This window comes from Ranitomeya imitator, chromosome 2, assembly GCF_032444005.1.
Source record: "Ranitomeya imitator isolate aRanImi1 chromosome 2, aRanImi1.pri, whole genome shotgun sequence".
In the NCBI taxonomy this organism is placed as follows: Eukaryota; Metazoa; Chordata; class Amphibia; order Anura; family Dendrobatidae; genus Ranitomeya; species Ranitomeya imitator.
Window position 1 is genome coordinate 689,372,405 of NC_091283.1, and position 12,436 is coordinate 689,384,840.

Consider the following 12,436-nt stretch of genomic DNA (forward strand, 5'->3'; position numbering starts at 1 on the left):
GGACCTCCTTCCCCCTATCTGTAGGTCTTCGCTGAGATTAACCTAGGATCGTCGGTGGGTCTATTTGCAAGGAATAGGTCGCCCACTCCATCGTAGGGTATCAGCCTAGTCTTGGTGCAGGGTCAGTTTTCCCCTTCTATCCTAGTTCTGCGTTGCAGTTCCGTAACAGTCGCGTTTGGAGACCCCCTTATGTACCTAAACAGTGGAAACCCCCCCAATTCTAACTCCAACCGTAACCCCAACACACCCCTAACCCTAATCGCAACCCTAACTAGAACCCTAATCACAACCCTAACCCTAATCTCAACCCTAACCCTAATCAAAACCCTAACCCCAACACACCCCTAACCCTAATCCCAACCCTAGCCACAAACCTAACCCTAATCCCAGCCCTAATCCCAATACACCCCTTACCCTAATGCCTACCCTAACCATAACCCTAATCCCAAACCTAACCCTAAACCCAAACCTAACCCTAATCCCAACCCTAACCCTAATCCCAACCCTAACCCTAATCCCAACCCTAACCCTAATCCCAACTCTAACCCTAACTTTAGCCTTAACCCTAACCCTAACTTTAGCCCCAACCAGGGCAACACAGTGGCTCAGTGGATAGCACTGCAGCCTTGCAGCGCTGGAGTCCTGGGTTCTAATCCCACCCCGGACAACATCTGCAAGGAGTTTGTATGTTCTCCCTGTGTTTGCGTGGGTTTCCTCCGGGTACTCCGCTTTCCTCCCACATTCCAAAGACATACTGATAGGGAATTTAGATTGTGAGGCCCATCCGACAGTGATGCTAATGTGTACGAACTGTAAAGCGCTCTACAAAAATAAAGATTATTAAACTTTATTAACTTTATTTATTAAACTTTAATTATTAAACAAACACTAAACTTCAGGAGGGCAAATTTCCAACGGATGAGAGATAATCTTGGTGCAATTAACTGGGACGATATCCTGAGACATAAAAATGCACAAAGAAAATGGGAGACGTTTATTAGCATCCTGGATAGAACCTGTGCGCAGTATATACCGCATGGGAATAAAAATACCAGAAATAGGAGGAAACCAATATGGCTAAATAGAGCTGTAAGGTGCGCAATAAGTGACAAAAAGAAAGCATTTAGAGAATTAAAGGAAGTAGGTAGTGAGGAGGCATTAAATAAATACAAAAAATTAAATAAATTCTGTAAAATGCAAATCAAGGCAGCAAAGATTGAGACAGAGACTCATTGCCAGAGAAAGTAAAATTAATCCTAAAATATTCTTTAACTACATAAATAGTAAGAAACTAAAAAATGATAGTGTTGGACCCCTTAAAAATAGTCTGGGTGAAATGGTGGATGAGGATGAGGAAAAAGCCAATATACTAAATGACTTTTTTTCATCAGTATTTACAAAAGAAAATCCCATGGCAGACAATATGATCAGTGATAACAAAAATTCCCCATTAAATGTCACCTGCTTAACCCAGCAGGAAGTACGGCGGCGTCTAAAAATCACTAAAATTGACAAATCTCCGGGCCCGGATACACCCCCGAGTACTGCAGGAATTAAGTACAGTCATTGATAGACCAATATTTTTAATCTTTAAAGAGTCCATAATAACAGGGTATGTACCACAGGACTGGCGTATAGCAAATGTGGTGCCAATATTTAAAAAGGGGACAAAAACTGAACTCGGTAATTATAGGCCAGTAAGCTTAACCTCTACTGTGGGTAAAATACTGGAGGGCATTCTAAGGGATGCTATACTGGAGTATCTGAAGAGGAATAACCTCATGACCCAGTATCAGCACGGGTTTACTAGGGACCGGTCATGTCAGACTAATTTGATCAGCTTCTATGAAGAGGTAAGTTCCGGACTGGACCAAGGGAACCCAGTAGATGTAGTGTATATGGACTTTTCAAAAGCTTTTGATATGGTGCCACACAAAAGGTTGATACATAAAATGAGAATAATGGGGAAAGGGGAAAATATGTGTAAGTGGATTGAGAGCTGGCTCAGAGATAGGAAACAAAGAGTGGTTATTAATGGAACACACTCGGACTGGGTCGCGGTTAGCAGTGGGGTACCACAGGCGTCAGTATTGGGCCCTCTTCTTTTTAACATATTTATTAATGACGTTGTAGGGGGCATTCAGAGTAGAATTTCAATATTTGCAGATGACACTAAACTCTGCAGGGTAATCAATACAGGGGAGGACAATATTATATTACAAGCTGATTTATGTAAACTAGAAGCTTGGGCTGATAAATGGCAAATGAGCTTTAATGAGGATAAATGTAAGGTCATGCACTTGGGTAGAAGTAATGAGATGTATAACTATGTGCTTAATTCTAAAACTCTGGGCAAAACCGTCAATGAAAAAGACCTGGGTGTATGGGTGGATGACAAACTCATATTCAGTGGCCAGTGTCAGGCAGCTGCTACTAAGGCAAATAAAATAATGGGATGCATTAAAAGAGGCATAGATGCTCATGAGGAGAACATAATTTTACCTCTATACAAGTCACTTGTTCGACCACACTTAGAATACCTTGCACAGTTCTGGTCTCCGATGTATAAGAAAGACATAGCTGGTTATTAGAGGACTGGGGGTCTGCAATACCAAGATAGGTTATTACACTTGGAACTATTTAGTTTGGAAAAACGAAGACTAAGGGGTGATCTTATTTTAATGTATAAATATATGAGGGGACAGTGCAAAGACCTTTCTGATGATCTTTTTAATCATAGACCTGAGACAGGGACAAGGGGGCATCCTCTACGTCTGGAGGAAAGAAGGTTTAAGCATAATAACAGACGCGGATTCTTTACTGTAAGAGCAGTGAGATTATGGAACTCTCTGCCGTATGATGTTGTAATGAGTGATTCGTTACTTAAATTTAAGAGGGGACTGGATGCCTTTCTGGAAAAGTATAATGTTACAGGATATATACTCTAGATTCCTTGATAGGGCGTTGATCCAGAGAATTAGTCTGATTGCCGTATGTGGAGTTGGGAAGGAATTTTTTTCCCCAATGTGGAGCTTACTCTTTGCCACATGGTTTTTTTTTTTTGCCTTCCTCTTGATCAACATGTCAGGGCATGTTAGGTTAGGCTATGGGTTGAACTAGATGGACTTAACCCCTTCCCGACCTGTGACACAGCGTATGCGTCATGAAAGTCGGTGCCAATCCGACCTGTGACGCATATGCTGTGTCACAGAAAGATCGCGTCCCTGCAGATCGGGTGAAAGGGTTAACTCCCATTTCACCCGATCTGCAGGGACAGGGGGAGTGGTAGTTTAGCCCAGGGGGGGTGGCTTCACCCCCTCGTGGCTACGATCGCTCTGATTGGCTGTTGAAAGTGAAACTGCCAATCAGAGCGATTTGTAATATTTCACCTAAAAAAATGGTGAAATATTACAATCCAGCCATGGCCGATGCTGCAATATCATCGGCCATGGCTGGAAATACTAATGTGCCCCCACCCCACCCCTCCGATCGCCCCCCCAGCCCCCCGATCTGTGGCCCGCTCCCCTCCGTCCTGTGCTCCGCTCCCCCGTCCTCCTGTCCGCTCCCCCGTGCTCCAATCACACCCCCCCGTGCTCCAATCAAACCCCCCCGCACTCCGATCCCCCCCCGTGCTCCGAACCACCCCCCCTGCACACCGATCCCCCCCCCCTGCACACCGATCCACCCGCCCGCACACCGATCACTCTCCCCCATGCTCCGATCCCTCCCCCCCGTGCTCCGACGCCCCCCCGTGCCCTGATCTCCCCCCCCTGTGCCCTGATCTCCCCCCCTTATACTTACCGATCCTGGCGGGGTCCGTCAGTCTTCTTCCCCGAGCGCCGCCATGTTCCAAAATGGCGGGCGCATGCGCAGTGCGCCCGCCGAATCTGCCGGCCGGCAGATTCGTTCCAATGTGAATTTTGATCACTGTGATATAATCTATCACAGTGGTCAAAATAAAAAAACAGTAAATGACCCCCCCCATTTGTCCCCCATAGATAGGGACAATAATAAAATAAAGAATTTTTTTTTTTTTTCACTAAGGTTGGAGTTAGAACTAGGGTTAGGGGTAGGGTTAGGGGTAGGGGTAGGGTTAGGGTTAGGGGTAGGGTTAGGGGTAGGGGTAGGGGTAGGGTTAGGGGTAGGGTTAGGGGTAGGGGTAGGGGTAGGGGTAGGGGTAGGGGTAGGGTTAGGGTTAGGGGTAGGGTTAGGGGTAGGGGTAGGGTTAGGGTTTCGGTATGTGCACACGTATTCTGGTCCTCTGCGGATTTTTCTGCAGCGGATTTGATAAATCCGCAGTGCTAAACCGCTGCGGATTTATGGCAGATTTACCGCGGTTTTTCTGCGCATTTCACTGCGGTTTTACAACTGCGATTTTCTATTGGAGCAGTTGTAAAACCGCTGTGGAATCCGCAGAAAGAAGTGACATGCTGCGGAATGTAAACCGCTGCGTTTCCGTGCAGTTTTTCCGCAGCATGTGTACAGCGATTTTTGTTTCCCATAGGTTTACATTGAACTGTACACTCATGGGAAACTGCTGCGGATCCGCAGCGTTTTCCAAAGCGTGTGCACATACCTTTAGAATTAGGCTATGTGCACACGGTGCGGATTTGGCTGCGGATCCGCAGCGGATTGGCCGCTGCGGATCCGCAGCAGTGTTCCATCAGGTTTACAGTACCATGTAAACCTATGGAAAACCAAATCCGCTGTGCCCATGGTGCGGAAAATACCGCACGGAAACGCTGCGTTGTATTTTCCGCAGCATGTCAATTCTTTGTGCGGATTCCGCAGCGTTTTACACCTATTCCTCAATAGGAATCCGCAGGTGGAATCCGCAGGTGAAATCCGCAGGTAAAACGCAGTGCCTTTTACCCGCGGATTTTTCAAAAATGGTGCGGAAAAATCTCACACGAATCCGCAACGTGGGTACATAGCCTTAGGGTTAGGGTTGGGTTGGAATTAGGGTTGTGGTTAGGGTTAGGGGTGTGTTGGGGTTAGGGTTGTGGTTAGGGGTGTGTTGCGGTTAGGGTTGTGGTTAGGGTTACGGCTACAGTTGGGATAAGGGTTAGGGGTGTGTTGGCGTAAGAATTGAGGGGTTTCCACTGTTTAGGCACATCAGGGGGTCTCCAAACGCAACATGGCGCCACCATTGATTCCAGCCAATCTTTTATTCAAAAAGTCAAATGGTGCTCCTTCCCTTCCGAGCCCCGACGTGTGCCCAAACAGTGGTTTACCCCCACATATGGGGTATCAGTGTACTCAGGACAAACTGGGCAACAATTACTGGGGTCCAATTTCTCCTGTTACCCTTGAGAAAATAAAAAATTGCTTGCTAAAACATCATTTTTGAGGAAAGTAAAATGATTTTTTATTTTCACGGCTCTGCGTTGTAAACGTCTGTGAAGCACTTGGGGGTTCAAAGTGCTCACCACATATCTAGATAAGTTCCTTGGGGGGTCTAGTTTCCAAAATGGGGTCACTTGTGGGGGGTTTCTACTGTTTAGGCACACCAGGGGCTCTGCAAACGCAACGTGACGCCCGCAGACCATTCCATCAAAGTCTGCATTTCAAAACGTCACTACTTGACTTCCGAGCCCCGACGTGCGCCCAAACAGTGGTTTACCCCCACATATGGGGTATCAGCGTACTCAGGACAAACTGGGCAACAATTACTGGGGTCCAATTTCTCCTGTTACCCTTGAGAAAATAAAAAATTGCTTGCTAAAACATCATTTTTGAGGAAAGAAAAATGATTTTTTATTTTCACGGCTCTGCGTTGTAAACGTCTGTGAAGCACTTGGGGGTTCAAAGTGCTCACCACATATCTAGATAAGTTCCTTGGGGGGTCTAGTTTCCAAAATGGGGTCACTTGTGGGGGGTTTCTACTGTTTAGGCACACCAGGGGCTCTGCAAACGCAACGTGACGCCCGCAGACCATTCCATCAAAGTCTGCATTTCAAAAGTCACTACTTCCCTTCTGAGCCCCGACGTGTGCCCAAACAGTGGTTTACCCCCACATATGGGGTATCAGCGTACTCAGGAGAAACTGGACAACAACTTTTGGGGTCCAATTTCTCCTGTAACCCTTGGGAAAATAAAAAATTCTGGGCTAAAAAATTATTTTTGAGGAAAGAAAACGTATTTATTATTTTCACTGCTCTGTGTTATAAACTTCTGTGAAGCACTTGGGGGTTCAAAGTGCTCACCTCACATCTAGATAAGTTCCTTTCGGGGTCTAGTTTCTAAAATGGGGTCACTTGTGGGGGGTTTCTACTGTTTAGCCACATCAGGGGCTCTGCAAACGCAACGTAACGCCCGCAGAGCATTCCATCAAAGTCTGCATTTCAAAATGTCACTACTTGACTTCCGAGCCCCGACATGTGCCCAAACTGTGGTTTACCCCCACATATGGGGTATCAGCGTACTCAGGAGAAACTGTACAACAACTTTTGGGGTCAAATTTCTCCTGTTACCCTTGGGAAAATAATAAATTGCAGGCTAAAAAATCATTTTAGAGAAAATAAAATTTTTATTTTATTTTCATGGCTCTGCGTTATAAACTTCTGTGAAGCACTTGGAAGTTCAAAGTCCTCACCACACATCTAGATTAGTTCCTTTGGGGGTCTAGTTTCCAAAATGGGGTCATATGTGGGGGATCTCCAATGTTTAGGCACACAGGGGCTCTCCAAACGTGACATGGTGTCCGCTAATGATTGGAGCTAATTTTCCATTTAAAAAGCCAATTGGCGTGCCTTCCCTTCCGAGCCCTGCCGTGCGCCCAAACAGTGGTTTACCCCCACATATGGGGTATCAGCGTACTCAGGACAAACTGGACAACAACATTTGCGGTCCAATTTCTCCTATTACCCTTGGCAAAATAGGAAATTCCAGGCTAAAAATCATTTTTGAGGAAAGAAAAATTATTTTTTATTTTCATGGCTCTGCATTATAAACTTCTGTGAAGCACCTGGGGGTTTAAAGTGCTCAATATGCATCTAGATAAGTTCCTTGGGGGGTCTAGTTTCCAAAATGGGGTCACTTGTGGGGGAGCTCCAATGCATAGGCACACAGGGGCTCTCTAAACGCGACATGGTGTCCGCTAACAATTGGAGCTAATTTTCCATTCAAAAAGTCAAATGGCGCGCCTTCCCTTCCGAGCCCTGCCGTGTGCCCAAACAGTGGTTTACCCCCACATATGAGGTATCGGCGTACTCGGGAGAAATTGCCCAACAAATTTTAGGATTCATTTTATCCTATTGCCCATGTGAAAATGAAAAACTGAGGCGAAAAGAATTTTTTTGTGAAAAAAAAAGTACTTTTTCATTTTTACAGATCAATTTGTGAAGCACCTGAGGGTTTAAAGTGCTCAATATGCATCTAGATAAGTTCCTTGGGGGGTCTAGTTTCCAAAATGGGGTCATTTGTGGGGGAGCTCCAATGTTTAGGCACACGGGGGCTCTCCAAACACGACATGGTGTCCGCTAACGATGGAGATAATTTTTCATTCAAAGAGTCAAATGGCGCTCCTTCCCTTCCGAACCTTACCATGTGCCCAAACAGTGGTTTACCTCCACATGTGAGGTATCGGTGTACTCATGAGAAATTGCCCAACAAATTTTAGGATCCATTTTATCCTGTTGCCCATGTGAAAATGAAAAAAATTGAGGCTAAAAGAATTTTTTTGTGAAAAAAAAGTACTTTTTCATTTTTACGGATCAATTTGTGAAGCCCCCGGGGGTTCAAAGTTCTCACTATGCATCTAGATAAGTTCCTTGGGGCGTCTAGTTTCCAAAATGGGGTCACGTGTGGGGGAGCTCCAATTTTTAGGCACACGGGGGCTCTCCAAACGTGACATGGTGTCCGCTAAAGAGTGGAGCCAATTTTTCATTCAAAAAGTCAAATGGCGCTCCTTCCCTTCCAAGCCCTGCCGTGCGCCCAAACAGTGGTTTACCCCCACATATGAGGTATCAGCGTACTCAGGACAAATTGGACAACAACTTTCGTGGTTCAGTTTCTCCTTGTACCATTGGGAAAATAAAAAAAATGTTGCTAAAAGATAATTTTTGTGACTAAAAAGTTAAATGTTCATTTTTTCCTTCCATGTTGCTTCTGCTGCTGTGAAGCACCTGAAGGGTTAAAAAACTTCTTGAATGTGGTTTTGAGCACCTTGAGGGGTGCATTTTTTAGAATGGTGTCACTTTTGGGTATTTTCATCCATATAGACCCCTCAAACTGACTTCAAATGTGAGGTGGTCCCTAAAAAAAATGGTTTTGTAAATTTCGTTGTAAAAATGAGAAATCGCTGGTCAAATTTTAACTCTTATAACTTCCTAGCAAAAAAAAATGTTGTTTCCAAAATTGTGCTGGTGTAAAGTAGACATGTGGGAAATGTTATTTATTAACTATTTTGTGTCACATAACTCTCTGGTTTAACAGAATAAAAATTCAAAATGTGAAAATTGCGAAATTTTCAAAATTTTCGCCAAATTTCCGTTTTTATCACAAATAAACGCAGAATTTATTGACCTAAATTTACCACTAACATGAAGCCCAATATGTCACGAAAAAACAATCTCAGAACCGCTAGGATCCGTTGAAGCGTTCCTGAGTTATTACCTCATAAAGGGACACTGGTCAGAATTGCAAAAAACGGCCAGGTCATTAAGGTCAAAATAGGCTGGGTCATGAAGGGGTTAAAGTCTTCCTTCAACCTTAATAACTATGTAACTATTATTATTATTATTAAACCTAACCCTAACTTTAGCCCAACTCACTTTAGCCCAACTGTAACCCTAATTGGAAAATGGAAATAAATACTTTTTATTTATTTTATTATTTTTTTCTAACTAAGGGGGTGATAAAGGGAGTGTTTACTTACTATTTTTTTTATTTTGATCACTGTGATAGAGTCTATCACATGACCAAAATGAACCAATAGGAAAAATCTTCCTATGGTTGCCGGCAGATCTCGGCGGGCGCACTGCGCATGTGCAGCGCCCCAGAGTCCTGGTCGTTGCAGTAATGTTATTCTTCCACCAGGGGGAGTGATGTTACGTCTGAAGGCAATGAAGGAGATCTTCTGTCCAGGTATCACAACAACAAAACACACTTCACACTCCAGTCCGCCAGAGGGAGCTAAGCTTCTATTAGGGCACTCCTCACACTTACGTAAAACTGGTGGGTTGGTTAGGAAGTTAGACAGAAACTGACTGGAGGGAGTAGGAGATAGTCAGTGAGTCCCGACCAAGTTTGGCAGAGGCTGGTTGGAGTGGGTTCCAGTCAGCTCCAGACTGCGGCCTCCAGTCATACGGGTTTATCCTATCCGTCAGGGGGACAGAGAGAAGAGACTTAACATCTACAATAGTTGTGAGGACCTTACCGAGTTGCTCAGCAGGGAGGGACTACAACGCCCAAGCACTAGAGGAAGGCTATTGAATTCCACCTGGATAAGGGGATTCTGGATTTGCCTTCAGACGGGCCAGACTCTGCCTACCCTGTGGTCCCTACCCTGGACTGTGGATGCTGAAGCCTTCAGTAAAGGTAAAGAGACTGCAACCTTGTGTCCTCGTTATTCACTGCGCCTTACAACATCCACCATCCACCATCTACACTCTGGGAAGCCCTGGGGACATACTTCACCTGTGGGAAGGTATACCATCTAACTGCTATAACATCAACCCAGCGGACCCCTAAGCAGCGTCGGTCACCCTGACCAAATACCACAGGTGGCGTCACGAACATTATCCCTTTAAAGACCTTTCCCCCAATTTACGGCAGACTCTCCCCTAGGGCCACGGACCGTGTCAGCCACCGTGACATCCCCACTGAGTACAGAAGAAAAGCCCAGATCCAAGTACCCCACGGCAATTGGGGGGGCGCTGCACATGCACCCGCCATTTTCTCCCAGAAGAAGAAGCCGGAGGCACGGGGAACTTCAGGGGGCCATGGAGGGACAACGGAGGTACCGGGGGGATCAGGGACTCTATTATGTGATCGCACATCAGAGGAGAGCGAAATTAAATGACTTTTTTTTGCGGCCGCAGTTACACGTTTAGTAACGGCGATCGCAAAACAGGGGTTGGTAAAAATCGACCCCAAACATGTTCTTTGGGGTCTCGGCTACCGCCCGGAAGAAGATGGCGGTGTCCATGGGGGATGCATGAGGGCCGAGGAGCACCAGGAGGTACCGGGGGGTACGGGGACCCTATTTCTCTGTCCTCTGATGTGCGATCACATCGGAGGACAAAGAAATTAAAAAAGCAAATCACGCCTTTTTTTTGCGGTCACTGGTAAACTGTTAACACTAGAAGTCCCAGAGAGGGGTCATTTAACATTTCTACCTTTGGAACCCAGAGACGGGTCTAATGACGTGAAGGATTTTAGCTAACTTCCTCTAATCACCGTCTTTTATTCTGTAATTAAGGCCATTACTGTCGCACCACAGGAGGTTTTTGTTTTCCATTGAGTTTAGCCATTTAGTTTCTAGTTAGTTCTATTCAGTTTATTGTATTTCATAATATAAAGACTATACATATTGTATTTAGTTTAGTTTTATTTGAGCAAAAAAGCACTGAAACAATGAATTTTTATATATTTTAAATAGAGAATTAGAAATTTTAGAGCAAGGTACTGCTGTGAGTAATGACCAGAAGCATTTGTGTCTAAAGCCTCAAGCACACTAGCGGAAAAAAATCCTGCGAAAATCGCACAAGAGGACTGAAATTTCAGTGTGAAAAATATACAAAAGAACAACTGTTATTTGTTTCCATGATTTTTATTTTTGTTATAAAAATGATTAAAAAAAATACAAGGGATAAAACAATTCCACACATATTTACAATAGGCTGCAGTGGGGGACTGCGTGTGTGTGAGTAGCATGTCCTTCTTGTGTGACTAGCATTTCAGCATTCACTCAGCAGTCTGTCTGCACTGTCGGAACATACCTGGCACTGCCTGGGTATATCCCTGGTACATTTGCCACACGTGTATTTGTAGCAGTCAACACATTTCTCAGTTGCACAATTGTTCGTGCATCGATGGTTGACCTGACACTTCGCCCTTTTGCCAGGGCTGGGTGTGGAAGGTTGTTGCCGAAGGAGTTTCTCCTTGCGTGCCTTCTTTTCAGTCACATGAGAGCCACCTAACTCTTTTGCACCTCAACCAGGAAGTCCACCCGTCTCTCCTGCACCCCAGTGCATGCCTGATAAAGAACATGAGCATTCAGTGCTGCCATGTCAATCATGTTGTAGAACACGGTGACTGGCCATCTCCGTGTTCCTGCACGCACGCTGTACTCCCGCACCATTTAGGCCATTACATCCACACCACATTTTGTGTGGTTGTATTGTGTGACCGTGTTTGGCTTCCTTTTGTTGGTATACTCAGTCTCAACCACGCTGTGCATGCTGCTGAGAATGTAGACAGCCTTCTTTCGTTTGGGTGCATACACTGTCAGTGTGGCACCAGTGGTTGAAAACACCTGATTGGTGAATTCAGTGCGGTCCATCTGTCTAGCCGAGGATAGTGGTTTTCCGGCTAAGCAGTCATTGTGCAAGTGACAATGATGTAAAGAAATTGTCTGAGGTTACAGTTCTGCCCTTGTGCATGAATGGTTTCATCAGCCTCATCACTACAGTTTCGGACAGTCTCTCCCCGCTGGGACGACTGGGGTCCTTGCCAAGATATGGGAGGATATTACAGATGTACTTTGATTTCAAGTCGCAAGCCAACCCAAAACTTGATGCCAAACTTGTCTGGTTTTTTTGCAATGTATTGCAGAAAACAGCAGTGAGTCTTTGATGGGAAAAGCTGTTCATCAATAGTAATGTGTCGTAGGATGCGATGCAGTTGGTGACAAATGATCTCCACACATCGGAGCTGCAGCAAACTTATCGGTCTCCACTCGCTCACTGCGTGTGAACATGTCATCAAAGCGTAGGTGTTGCATGATGTCTTGGAAGCGGTTTCGGGTCATAGTTGCAATGATCCTTGGGTTTGCCAGGTTTGCTGACCAGCTGTCACGTAGTGATGGAACCTTGGTCACCCCCAGCAAGATAATGACTGAAATAAATAAGTTCCGGGAGACCCATGAACCAATCCACCTCCTCCGTGTGACGTGCATGTTGAGTAGTCCATTCTTGAATGCTACGAAGCATGTCAAGAGTGATAAAACAGAGGAAACTCTGAAGGCAACTCTGGACACTTCGTCTGGCCTTAGCACTTGGCTCTCCATCTGTAGGGTACGGTTCTATTGGGGTGAAATGGAGATGTTTCCCCACTTGTACTTCACGCCACACTGTGCAATCTTTTGCGGTCTCTGTCGGCTCACTCACCAACCAAGCTCTCTTTTTTGGTAGAGGAGGAGTCTCCTCATCTGCAACATAAATAATTTCAAATTAACATTTTGTTTTGGTTCTAAAAAAGGTTAGGTTCACAT